This window comes from Monodelphis domestica, chromosome 7 (assembly GCF_027887165.1).
Source record: "Monodelphis domestica isolate mMonDom1 chromosome 7, mMonDom1.pri, whole genome shotgun sequence".
Lineage (NCBI taxonomy): Eukaryota > Metazoa > Chordata > Mammalia > Didelphimorphia > Didelphidae > Monodelphis > Monodelphis domestica.
In genome coordinates, this window is record NC_077233.1 from 34,977,572 (window position 1) to 34,992,151 (window position 14,580).

Here is a 14,580-nt window from a genome sequence, read left to right on the forward strand (position 1 = left end):
AGAGGTCATGATATTATGGACAGAGGTCCAGTCTAGGAGTCAAGAAGATCTGGGTTTAAATCCTACCCTGACACACACATACTAACTATATGGCCCTAAGCAAGTCATTTTGCTTTTCTAGTGCCCCTAGATTTTGAGATTGCTGGGGAAAGGAGTTTTCCACACTGGAAGTTCCCTATGTTACTATATATACATACATATATATACCAACTATTATACAACTATAATACAAATGCACATATTTATTAAGGATAGCCTGCTTTACTTATATTACTTCTATACTAACAAAGTGAAAAACTGCATAAGCAAAGCTTTCCAAATAACTTTCCTCATATAAAAGCAGCATGATACTGTGAAGTGTATATGACTTGGGTTTGAATCTCACCTTTAGCATTAACTATGTGACAAAGGGCAAGTCAATGAATATAGCAGAGTCTTTGTACCTGTATCTGTAGAAAGGGGGCAATACTCCTACACCACCTTCTTCACTGGGCTATTGAAAGCACTTTGCAAAATGGCAAAATTATTAAGGCTGGAGAGGTATGTATTGAGAGATATTTGTAGATCAATAAATAGATACAGATCTACAGATATATGTGTGTGTGTTAGAATAATTTTGACAAATTTTGCTCATGTCGGATCAATCCCAAAAGGATGCCTGGAGACAGAGCAATACAAAATAGTAACTCACTCGAAAATATCAAAATACCTTTTATCATAACAACAGCCCTCAGTTGTTGCTGTTGGGGCTTTTTGGCTGGGGTTACCTTTATTTTTATTTTACATATAACAATATGACAAAACACTAATATAATACATATGATTTGTTATAAATGACAATAATTCTACTTAGCCAAGAGAAACAAATTCTCACGTTAGCTTCGTCCAAAAATCTATGCCTCGTTCTTTATTTTCCTTTCCTCCCCCTACATTTCCCTTCTCCCCAAGAAGTTTTTAATTATTATTTGTTGGCAATCCTGATGCCGTGTTTATTATACCTTATATTTTATGAGGTCAAGAAAGCCAACAAACTTGAAATGTAGACATTTTCTTCCCTATATGATTTGTATTTTTCATTTTGAAATATCTTCTGCTTATCCATCTACCTTCAGGACTTTATTAGCTTTGTTAAGTTATACTACACATTTGAGTTGTTTTCGAGATCAGCATTACTACCTATCAAGTCGCTAAAATGAAACTATTCCCATCATCACTTGCATAGTTAAGTAGCCATAGCAGGGCTCTTGGGAAACAATGAATTTAACACGTGTTCATTTTCTTGGAAGTAATTCAGTGTTATAATAAACATAGTCCCATAAAACAGAATAGCCACATAAAATAACAAAGAGCCCAAACAATTTCCAAATAGGAAATATTCCATTTGGTAACTCCAAGGAGACAGTTCCTGAAGGTACATCAAAACAATGGGACAAAGGTCCTGCTCAAGACAGATTTCCTAAAGATGGAGAGAACTTCTCCAGGCTCTGAGAAGAAATTCCCAATGAAGTATAAGGCTCCCAGAGCCCAGAAGGACCAAGTGCTCCTGCAGCACAGAGGGATGGGGCACCTCCTCACCCATGACCTTGCCGTTCCTCTGTGTGAGTGAAAATGAACTTTCTGGCAAAAAATGCAAATACTTTTTCAAAAAAAATACTCAGGCCAATTAAGACACAAGTATTTAAAGACATGAGGAGTAATTACTAATGTATTATTCATACCTAATTTACAAGCTGTACTTCTTTCAGTAAAATATTAAACTGTTTACATGGAGTGGGGAAGACAATTTCCAAACTGTCCATGTTCTCTTATGAAGCAGGACCTATTAACCACCCAGCAGCTTCTGGGAGCCTTACAGTGAACACACACTATGCAGTAATCAGAAAATGTTTGACCTCCCATATCTACTTGACCCCACAGAAATGCAGACTCGCTTGCTATAAAATCCTAAACAATGGGGCAGACAAGGTCACAGGGTCAAAACAAGTATTAACAGGTCATTGTGCAGCCCACTTGGGAGCAATTACTTCTGGTCATGGCTAAGTGGACACTTGATTGAATACCACTAAGACAGCTCACATCCCACAGATAACAATCCTCACAGCGATTAAGAATTAAAGCCCCCATGATTCAGCCTTTATTACTCAAATGAACCTAACCATTCCATAAAAAACTCTGGGTATATGCATGATGCAAGGTCTAAATTGAAATGCCACCTCATTAAACAATAATATCTAATTTTATCTAAATGAATTTTCATGAAAGTACGCCACACAGCTCAGGAATTTTTAAAATGAATTATCACAAGTGATACATAATTTCACCAAAACTGCTGCACAAAAAAATTAGCTTTAGGGATGAAAGGAAGCATCAATGTTGAATGAAACTCCTGTGCCTCTAGGGTTTTAGATAGGGTTAAAAAGAAACTAAAGATTAGGCAAAGAAATGTTGGTAGATTTCTAGTAAATCAACAATTTCTGGTTAAATCAGGCCCTTGAAACCTGGACTGTCAGAAATAAGAAGAGGAGGAGTCAGAGGGAAAGGGAAAAGAGAAGAAGGGGAAGAGGGGGAATAAGAGAGGTTAGGAGGCAATATGGAAGCTGGACCTCGTAGTATAATGAAGGGAAAAGGCATGTTATGTTGCATGGGGTTTTAATTGGATTACTATGTATGACTGCCCCCTTCCTTGTATAGTCATTCAACTAACACATTTTTGGAGGCAAGATTCAAACACAGATCTCTTGATTCAATAAATTCAATCAACAGAAAAGTAAACACAAAAAATACAAACTTTGGACAAAATCTTACCTGTAACAACTACTTTAGTAGAGTTTTCACTAATAAGAAAGTACTAAAATATGTGATTATGAATTATTCAGGGAATGCACTGAAATTTGGGGACTCTCATGCTGAATATAGACAATACCCCCTTTCTACCATCTTAAAAGGTGACAGACTTTTTTTTGTCAATTTCAGGTCCATTTTTCATCTCATCAAAAATAGAAATGATGCTGTGAAGTGACGGGAAATAAATAGTGTCATTTTAAGGTTACCACATGTGTCTGAAGAGGGTGAAGCATAAAACAAGAGCTCACCGTATTAAAATTAAAGAGTTATGGTTGAAAGGAGAAAAAGAGGTTTTTTTTTAAAAAAAACAAAACCAAAACAAAATCACCTCTATATGCACATAGGTCCATCCATACTGTGTCTACAGATTCAGACATGGAACTCCTACTGAGAACACGGCTTTTAAAACTCAAAAGACTTTGGTCAGCCATTTGCTGTTTCATCCCATAGTATGATCCTTCATTCACATTGTCTGCTTTAAAATGAAATTGGTTTCATCTGGCAATAGAGCCTGCTATACATATGTGCTGAATTTTTCTGGCTCTAAAAAATGTTTTTTAAGGGTTATTTATAGAAATACTCTAACCATGATACAGTCAAATTTGGGGTCATTAAAAGAATATTTTTTTACTTTATTAAAAGTGATATAAATATCAAAGAAAAGACCCAAAACTGTTGCATGTTATTGTTGTTTAAAAAAACAAACAAACAAACATAAAGGCATACACCCAGAATGCAGCTGCCCAACAATGTAGGCACTGTTGTGGTTTCTTTTTCATTCTTTTTATAAAAACATGTTTGTGCTTTCACCTCCCAGCCCTTGCCCAGTGTTAAATAAAAACAACTTCAGTATATTGCTGACAAACAGGTAATACAAGTAGAAACATTCCCACACATCTGAGCCCTCTGCTCAGGGGAAAAAAATCCAAGTGAAAATTTTCCCCAAAGTCAGGTAAATAGCTCCCTTCCCAAAAGAGAGTGTGCAATGTATAACAAAGGAAACACATCTCAGTTTAAAGGTCCTTTTTTTAAAATGTCCAATCACTTACTTAAGTTGTACTTGCCTAAATTGAATTATCAAGAAATTTGATTGACTTCTTCAGAGCTGTGATCATTATATAAATAACTACAGATATGATACCAGTATTTCACTTTCTAGGGATCTAAAATATAAGTTAGCACACCCAAGCATCCAAAGCTAAAAATGTTCTTTAAAACAATAACATCAGCCACAAAGTTCAGAGATTAAAAGAGAGACTGACCCATTTATCTTGATTTTTCTTTGAAATCATAGTTGCAGCAAAAAAATATTCTGAAACAAATTAATAAAAAAATGCATGAGGAACAGTAAACTTCACATGACAGAAATCTAAAAGAAAATGACAAAAATGATTATTTTTGAGATCCTGACAGCTGAAATTTCTACAGAAAAGGAATACGAGGAGACAGGTAGTAACAACTATTTCTACATTCTGTTGATAGCAAGATGTAGCATCTAGGAGTATGTTGCATACTTTGATTTCTGGTTTTCTAATATCATGATTACCTTTAGCAAAGGTTATTTGGATGTGTAGCTTCATGTACATATGATGCCATTAGTTCATTACTGATGCTGAAGGAGGATGCCAGGTAATTAATTGATTAAAAATTAATGTTATATGAATGCCTTTTGTTTTCAACAATAATTTCCAGATACTGTATGTCAAAACACACACACATACAGACTGCCTTTTCTTGTAACAACAACAAAAAAGATGCCTACAACTTAAAATGTTCAACCACAAAGTTGTACATTGTTTCTACTATTCTTATTTTAATAAAAATTAGTTCCAAATAGGAAAAGAAACATATATGGCCATAAGAAAATCAGAAAATTCAAAACTCATTCAATAGTGGTTCGGCTAGTCTGAAAATCCATTATTAACCACTAGTATTTCTCATAGACTATACTGTGACTTCGCAATGTTTTAAGATATTCAATAATACTGTTTTCCTCAGACTGTTTACCATTAAAATATGAATAGCAAAATAAAGTAATATTAGATATTGTTTATTATTATATTTTTGTTCATGATATTTATTAAATATTATTTTGAATACTAAAATAAAATAATATTAAATGCCATTAAAAGTTTTTTTAAGAAATACAAAATATCCAAAAATAACTTTTTAAAAGTATGTAAATCAATAAATATAAATTAAAAAGATCTTGACTATCAAACAAGAAAATATAAAGAGATGTGGAGGGGGGGAAATCAACATTGTAGGACTTTTGAGTAAAAAAGCCAATAGAGTCAGGAATTAATTTAACTATTCTTAAAAAGTTTGGAATCCTAGAGAAAGCCATTCATTTATTCATACTTTGTGACTCAGAGATCCCAGGGTTATTGGGACTGTATCCTAAAGAGATTACCAATAGCAAATAAACACACAAATGTAGAAAATTTTCATCACAGAATTATTTGGTACGTAACAAAAACATGTATCCAATATTTGATGAAAAGCTGAACAAAATGGGATGTGAACGCAATAGAATATTAATGTGCCATAAGGAATGAGAAATATGAAGACTGCAAGGAAACTTGGAAAGACTTGCATACAGTCTGATGGAGAGAGAGGAAAACAAAACCTGGAAAAAAATAAACAGAAAATGACCACAATTGGGTTAAAGTGAATAGTGAGAAAAAACCAAACATGGATCAAATGCAATGGAACCATTTGGAAGCATGTTATACAAGTGAAAAAGAAAAAGGGCTCCTTTGAGTTAACAAGCAAACAATAAAAAGGAAAGTGATGATAAATCACTGAATTTGGTGGCCTTCCTTTAATTGTTTTGAAAAAATATACAGTTTGTTAGATATTCACATCACTACTAATTGAGAAGCGATTACTGATTCAAAACCAAATTTACTAATAATTTTTATTTAAAAGATCCTTTTTAAAACCTGTGAGACTTTTAAAAATACATTGGTTTATTTTTCCAGGAAGGTACTAAATTCTTGGCTTGGATTTAGGTATGCTGATGTGTCACTGGTGTATGTTATATTTTTCATACAACCATTAGTCAGAAGAATATCTCCTCACTTTTAGGAAAGGTTAGCTCAAAAGTTGAGGTGAATTACTCAAGATGGGATGTTCTTCTCTTAGAAGTCACCTGCTCAACTTCCTCATTATAGAGATGAGAAAGCTGAGTCTCAGAGAAAGGAAATAATCTACCAAATGTGCAGTTTTGTCTCATCATTTTAGAAACTGATTCAATGATTAAAGAAAAGGTAGGCATTATAAAGGCAAAAGCCACTACTGGGGGTTGGGGGGAGGATCCAAATAAAAACATTTTAAGTTCACAAGGCTCACTCCACTTTCAGTCACCGTAATGTGTTCGAAAGAGATCTGGTCTTGGGAGCCAAAAGATTTGGAGCTAGTTCTGTCACCACTAGTTGACTCAGTTTCCTCACCTGTGAAATGTGGCTATGAAGGCTTAATGACCTACTTCACAGAAAAGGCATGTGAGGAAAAGAATATGAGAATCTTAAGGAGTCTGCATGATATAGTGGAAAACATGGTCCTCAGAGTCAGAATCTGAGTCCTTCAAATCTGCATTTGAATCCAGGTCCTGCTACTTTCTACTAGTGTGATCTGAAGCAAATTTCTTAACTTCTGCTTCTGTCAGTCTTCTTTTGCTCATCAGGAAAAAAAATGGGCCTGGACCCGAGGACCTCTGAGCCTCCCTCTGCCTCAAGATCTAGTTTTCTTTTCAGAAACAGAGAGGGGAGCTTGGCAAAGGTGAACTTTCACAAGTGGTCTGTGCTTAACTCATCCTGCATCCCATCCACTCCCTCCCTCTATAGTCTGGCTTAGGATTTTTCCAGTTCTTTCCATTTTCTCAAAGGTTTATCCAGCCAGTACATTGTACAATTTTTTTAACAGCACAGTGGAATCTTGCCTGATAGCCAGTTTTCCAATGTCGGAACTTCAGAGATCCCATCTGAATATAGCCTTTGTTCTTTTTTTTTTCTATCTCTACCTCAAAAATAGCATCTATTATACAGATGAAGTGAGCCACACATAATGGCATGTAATGTCTTTCTGGCTGCTGGTTTGCCTGCAGTGTATTACCAAGGAACGGCAGGAGATACAAGTTCAAATCTAGGCTTAGGCTTCAAGAGCCTAGGATTTCAAAGGTTTCTATGGGGTGGCCTGGGAGAGGGCTGCCGCTTCAGCATCGATCTCTCTCGCCCGCCAGGTGATCTGTGTCACAGCTTGCGGGAGCACAGAAGAAGCCCCTCACTGATCCGTGTGGTTCCAGCCATGGCAGAAATTGACTCCTTTTACAAGAAGAAGAATTGGGAACACTGAAAGGCTAAGGTCCAGGAGCAACCCAATTGCCATCTCACTTGGTTTCTATAGAAAACTTCGGGTGGAGAGAGAAGCCAGCCCAGAAAGAGCTCAGCTCTGGAACAGATGGCATGCCCCAGAAACTAGTGTTCTTTGGACAATCTTGTCCCCTTTCTTGGATCCTGGTTGTTGGCAGAATTGCCTCCAGTCTGATCATTGACAAGGACAAGGAATTATCGCCACCATTTTATCTTTGAAGTGAAAGACAGTTTGGGCCAGAGAGCTTTATATATGTCAAAACGTTTAAAAAATTGATAAGGCAATTGAGGGGTGGGTGTAAATGTGAATGTCTGTGCCTGAACCTGGGGCGGGGGGGGGGGGAGGGATGTGAGAAAAGGGTGAAAGGCTGGAAGGAAAAAAGCTTTTGTAGAATATTCTAAAACTACAAGAGAAGTTAACGGTGAACACTGTATAGAGTCTTAGTTCAATGGGTGGGATGGGGACACCCACAGTCTTGAAACTCCCTTCATTTATGCACATTAGCTCCTAGTCAGCCTTAGAGACCGACCTTCAGGCACTGAGAGACTAAGCAGCTTGCCAAGAGCCACACAGCCAAGTCTGTGACATGCTCCCTCTCAGGACAAAAAAAGAGGCAAAGGAAAAAGAGGATTCATATCACTGTCAATGCTGCAGTCTCCAAGAAGCTACAAGGCAATGCTTACTTCCTTTCCTTTTTATGGTGAAGCCTTGCATTCCACAGAACACAATTTAAGGAAAGCTGTTCTGGCTTCTTCCCTTTGCCAAAAGCTTGGATTTGGCAATGTACTATTATTAATGCAGGCAGCCACCAAAAACTGAGAACTGATGGCCACACAACTAGAAAGTCTCACCCCAGAGTGCTACCATCCTGTCTTCATTGGAATACCCAAAGCCTCAAGTCCCTGCCGGGGAGCTCTCAGAAGAGACCACTCTCCATGGCCATCAGAAAGACCCCCACACATCATCTGATGCCAGAGGAGCTCCCAGCGAGCATGTGTGCACTGAAAATTCAGTGTCAGCCTGGGTTCCCTCAAGAAGTTCGGAAATTGAAAAGCTTGTTAGGTAAAGCCATTCATTCTAGCAAGCAGCTCCTCCCAGCCCATGCTCCACTGTTCAGAGGCGAGATCCAAGAAAGGTGGACTACCTTCTTACCTAATTTGGCAGCATAAGGCAAGAGTGAAGCTTTGCTCCAGGTCCTGACAAAGCTCCTCCCTCTCAGGCATAGGAGACTGCTGGTCTCCAGCAATGTCACTCTGTCCACGTGATAGATATCAAACAACTCTTTAATAATTCTTAAATGGTAACTTTTCAGTTAGAAAAGCAAAAATGAATAAGGTAAAATTTGCTTCTGGAAAAAACAGAAATAAGTCTTATTTAAGGGATGTTGGTCATAAGAGCAAAGGCAAAATTCAATTACACAGTGATGTTGAATAAAAACATTTATTGCTTTTCCTCCATCTTGGAAATATAGAATATTATTTTCAGTCTGCTTCTGAAAATTTCAAAATTCAAAGTGCATGGGGGATTTGTAAAATAAAATACAAACACCTACAGTGAAGTTATTTCAACAGAAGTCATTTCATATGCTCATACAATTTAGAGCGGAAATGGCCCTTGGCATCATCAGATTCAACACCATCATCTCATAGAGGGTAGCTAGGTATCATACTGGTTAAAATAGCAAACTTGGAGCCAGGCAGACTCATGTCCTGGGTTCAAAACTGGTCTCAGACACTTCCTAGCTGTATGACCCTGGATAAGTCACTTAACCCCAACTGCCTAGCCCTTATCCCCTTTCTGCTTTAGAACTGATACGTAGCCCTGATTCTAAGAAAGAAAAAAATATTTCTTTTTAAATGTTTAAGTGTGCAGGGCAAATACAGATGTGACTTGTGAATGATGCCACACATCTAGTGGGTATCACAGATAGAGCCTAAATCCATTCCTTCTTGGCACTAGTGTCAAAGCTCACTGACTCCTCAGCAACACTTCTCCATGAGCATACAGCAGATGCTTAGTAAATGTTGGAAGAATCAGATTAACTCCACAAGAAAGACCCCAATTGTCCCTTCAAAGCACACTTATTAAGTAATTTCATGTTTATTTCAACAGGAATCCCAAGCCCATCACTTTAAAAGGAGCCAGTAACACTAAACCATCATTCTCTTGAATGGTCTGATGTCATCCAACTATAAATAGATGCTCTCTGATTTTTAAGCACAATAAATTTTCCCTATTTTGGACTTTTGAAGAAACCAGGTAATTCTTCAGAAGGTTTTTCTCACTTTTGAAATTTCTATACCTCATTTCTTTCAATCGCCTCCTTTATTACTACAATTTTTCAAAGCACTTACCTTCCACTTTAGAATCAATACTATGTATTGCTTCTAAGGCAGAAGAACAGTAAGGGCTAAGCAAGGGGGGGGGGGGGGGGGTCAGTGACTTGCCCAGGGTCATATAACGAGAAAGTGTCTGAGGTCAAATTTGAATCCAAGACATCATGTTTAAAGGCCTTGGCTCTCAGTCCACTGCGCCACCCAGCTGCCACCTTATTTTTAAAAAATCAAACTATTTTACTATCTGAATTATTGATTAATGGCAATTGGATGAGAGGTAGTACTGTATAATAGAAAAGACACTGGCCTGGAAGTCAGAAGCCCTGAGTGCTAGTTCCACTTCTCTGTGTGACCTTCAGAAAATGTTACAACTTTTGAGCTTCAATTTCTTCACTTACAAAATGGGACTAATCCTCCCCAATCTCCCAATTTCCCTACATTTTCCAGAGTCCCAGCATCCTCCCCATCACCCAGGTTGGCAACACAGACGTCTTCCAAGATTCTTCACTCTCTCTCATTCCCCAATTCAATCTGCTGATCATTTTGCCTTTATGATATTTCTTCCATATGTTCCCTTCTGGCCTCTGACACTGCCCCAACCCTGGTACAGAGCCTCATCCCCTTACTCTTAGACTAACCAATGCAATAGCCTGCTGGGGGCTCTGCTAGCCTCAAGTCTTTCCCCACTCTAAGTCATTCTCTGGGCTGTAAAAGTGATCTTCCTCAACTGGACCAATTCATTTTAGTCCCCTACTTAATAAACTCCAGCAGTGTTGGATCACTTTCAACATCAGATCTGAACTCTGTTTGGTATTCAAATGCCCAAATAACCTGACACCTCTCTGCCACTCCCATTTTCTTATTCTTTATGCCACTACCCTGTCCCACCTCCTTTTCAGTGATAACATTCTCCCTGCTGTCCCTTCAAAGGGACACTCCATCACTAGTTTCTAGGAACTCTCACTAGCTGCTTCTCTTCATCTTTACCTCCCAGCTTTCCTGCTTTCTTCCAAATCTTAGCTCAATTCACACCTTTTACAGGAAGGCTTTTCTGATTGCCCGTAATTCTAGTGTCTGCCCTTTACTGAGTATTTCCTACACGATTGTTTACATTTTTCTGCTCTATAAAACTAAACTTTTTTAGAGTAAAATATGTTGTACATGCATTATCATGCAATACAAAATTCCAAGTTCATCATGGAAAAAGTCTTGACAAGGGAATCTGGCCCTGATTTTGCTATTAACTAATGTGTGACCCTGAACAAGTCAGTATAAACTCTCTCTGGGCTTCTGATTCCTCATCTGAAACATGATTGGGTTGGCCTATATGATTTTTAAGATTCCTTCTGAAACTACAACAGAACATGGAACTTGAAGTCAGGAAAATTTGGGTTCCTTCACCATACATGAGGTCCTGCCTCAGATATTTCCAAAATAATGTCAGTTCCAAGAAAAAAAAAGTTTCTCTTTTAAAATTAAAAAAAAAGTGTCTTTGTACTTCTAGTCCATAGCATAGCATAGAACTAGTGCTTAATAAATATTTGCTGACTGACTGACCCTAGCTGATGACCCTAGGTAAAGTCATTTAACCTTCCTAAGCCTCAATTTTTTCATCTACATATTGGGGGTAATAATAGCACCTATTTTATAGGGCTATTATGAGAATCAAAAGAAGTAATATAGGCAAAGCTCTTTGCAAAAGCTTAAGGCATTAAATAAATCCACAGTGATTAAGATGTGTAAGTTTGGCCTCTTAATCAGCCTGAAGTCTTGAAAAATATATGTCACTGCTTTCCTGGGACTAAAAACTTTAATAAATAAAATAAAAATAGTAATAATTGGCATCACAGAGGGGGAAAAAACCACTGCAAAAGTCCAAAAAATGAAGCCAAATATCAGAGACTCTCAAACATAAAGTCATTCATGATCTCATTCTCTATATTTCCATTTGTTCTAATCCTATCCTAGTTCAAATGTCACCTGCTCTTTGAAGCTCTGTGATCCTTGCCAAAAGCAATTCTTCCTTTCCCCCAGGTCCTACAGCACTTTGGTTTGCCCCATTCTTAGGACACTGATAACCTATTTCCTTGGGTTATAGTTATCTCTGCCTCTAGAATCCCAATTCCTTGAAGCCATGGACTGTTTCTATTTTTTTTCTTTGTATTCCCAAGGCCTATCATACCATCAAGCACATAACAAATACTAGTTGAATTTAATTTAATCTGCAAACCCCTAAAATGTCTATAGCACAGAAAGGTAAAAGAAATATTAGACTATTCAATCAATAAATTAAATAATATTGACAATGCCGCTGGGTTGTTGATAAATATCTTTACTATGAGTATAGCCCATATCCAATGTGGGTCCAAAATGATGCTTGAACAGTTCATATTACTGCTGGAAGGCAGTTATAGACCAATATGTGACCAGAGTAAGATCTAGCTGTTTCTTGGAGAATGCAGGTCAGTTTTGGGGTTTTCTTAGATGGGTCAAGTCATCAATAGATGCCAATGTTTGTCACATCCATTGTCTATCTACCCTCACTGAATGCATGACTAGCTGTATATTGGTGGTAAAATAACATCAAATATCTTACACCTGTTTCTCCATATATAAAAATGGAGATCAAAATGTTTATAATACCTTATAAAGGTACAGTCAAGAAAATACTCTGTAAATGTTAAATTGTAAAACAATTATCATCATTATCATTTCTTGGTTGTTATCCCTAAAAGGATCCCAGAGATGTGTCCTCCACATTAGTCTTCTGTGATACTGTATGAGAGAATCAAACATCAGCTAAGAGTTGGATCAGATATTCTTTGACATCCCTTCCAAACCTATAATAGACTGCACACTGCCCATGGCAGTTGGGAACCAAGATTCAAGTGTTAGCTCTCAGGCTTACAACCTGTGGACCATGACAAAATCAATTAATCTTCAAGGTTTTCTTACATATTAAACTAGATTTCTGGTCTAGGTGGCCTCTGTGGTCCTCTTCAACCCAAATCTATGAGATTATCATTCAGTTGGGAATATTTTTAATGGTGATCCACCATTAACCGGAGCAACTAATCTATAGACACAACAATGGGAACCTGTTTGGTTCACTAAAGAGCCCTATAACTGGACTATGATCTGCAAATGCACCTTTAAAGAGTACTAGTGGGGAAGGGAGAAAGAAAGAGGGAAAAAAGAGGGAAAGGGAAAGAGAGAGAGAGAGAGAGAGAGAGAGAGAGAGAGAGAGAGAGAGAGAGAGAGAGAGAGAGAGAGAGAGAGAGAGAGAGAGAGAGAACAAATAAGGTATTTTCACCTAGGATACACAAATAAATACACACATACATATAAATATCTTCAAAGGAAAGGAATTGTCAAGCTGAGAACAACAGACAGACAAAGTCAAAGATAGAGAGACAGAGGGAGAAGGAGAAAGGGAAGAGAGACTGAATAAAAGTTAAGAAAGAAATGGCAGAGAAATGTGGAGATTGAGAAGGAAGGAAAGAAAGTGGAGAAGAGAAGGACAAACAAAGAGAGACAGAGACAAAAATAAGACAAAAAAAGAGACACTGTGACAGGAGAGGGAGGAAAAAAGCTAAGAGGAAGGGAGCAAAAAAAGACAGATAAAGAGTTTGAAAGGCAAAGAGGGAGAAAGGGGAAAGAGATAAGAGACAGAGAACATTTATTGAGCACTTTTGGTGTATTTAATAAATTGAGCTAAGCACTAGGAATACAAATTTAAGCAAAAAGAAAGCTTGTCCCTGCCCTCAAGGACCTCATAATTTTAATGTGTGAGAGCATATAATGAAGAAAGCTGAAAAAGTGGTGGGGTAATTTTGGTGTGAGCATGCCTGCTATGGCTACTTCCTAAAATGGAGCTTCTGAGGGTGTAACTCATCAACTGGAGGAGACTTCAGAGATATCTAGCTAGCAGCAGATACTGAGACAAAGTAATTTAAGTTATCATGGGATGAGTGTGAAATGCATATCTTTCACCTGGTTCAGGTGATCAAAAATGCTAAACAACTGAATTCTAGATTTCCCTCTTCCCCAACTTTCCAGTGTCGATTACCTTAATATTTTACTGCCAACTTCAAAGAGATTATGGACTTCAGGGATTCACTTTGTAACATCTGAGTTTAGAGGAGCAAAAATAGTTGTCTCTTCCCCACCTCAGTATTCTGGTTATCTACTTATCAAAACATCTTTGGAGAAAATTCTAAATTCTAGTACTTGGCATAGTCCCTAAATTGGTTGGAATTGACATGGTTGAAGTCACAGGTCCTCTTCTTAATCATAAAATGAGTCATAAATAGACATTTTTTTGTTTTTCCTCCTGCTTGTAACAACACAGAATGGAAACCTTCAAGAAGACAGTCATTCAACATGAAGATAAGAAAATGTACAGGTATTTGATGCCACTGAGTCTTAGCCTTTCAGAAGCAGAAGTCAGTTCTCTTCTACTAGGCATGTAAAAGGTTTCTTTTACATTTCCTTAATGCTATATGATAGAATCCACCATGATAAAGTAAGTGATGCCCTTGGGAACAAAGGCATCTGAAAGAGAAACTACAACTTCTCATTTTCTCAGAGAGTACCACAATTAAAGAACAATTTTTATGAGAATCATGCAGAGAATTCATTTTAAAATACTCACCATCCCACTGCGTCTGCCATTTGCCTACCTGAACCATCTTAGGAGGGGCAGGCATGCATCCAAGGAGATACACAGAAGAGGTAGCACTCAGCTTAAGCCAATGAGTGGCCACTATAGAAAAGGCTGGATCATTATTTAATATTCTTGAATATCCTCCTAACCAAGTTCTGAGTGCAGTTCAGAACAGAGACAAGAAATATCCTTTCATAAAGAGCTTAAATGTTGAATGGCCAATAAACTTGGAGAAAGAAAGGGGAAAGACAGATGATGACAGGAGTGATGTAGCATTCAGCAGAGCTGAATTTATTCCAGTTGTATTTGGGGTCATAAGATTGCTGAAGCAATGGCTTCCCAGAAGAAGTGAGTCATAAG

The 14,580-nt window shown here is 37.5% G+C and overlaps 1 protein-coding gene across 13 annotated transcripts in view; it reads right to left on the bottom strand.

Annotated features, from left to right (window-relative positions):
• Positions 1-14,580, bottom strand: part of FOXP1 (forkhead box P1) — a 661,259-nt gene that overhangs the window by 587,915 nt on the left and 58,764 nt on the right. For 3 of the 13 annotated variants that reach the window (XM_056804412.1, XM_056804413.1, XM_056804409.1), the window contains exon 2: positions 4,107-4,156. The exons of the other annotated variants lie outside the window; for them this stretch is intronic. The gene's annotated coding sequence lies outside the window, so the exon portion shown is untranslated. The remainder of the gene's footprint in view (positions 1-4,106; positions 4,157-14,580) is intronic. 13 annotated transcript variants of the gene reach the window in all.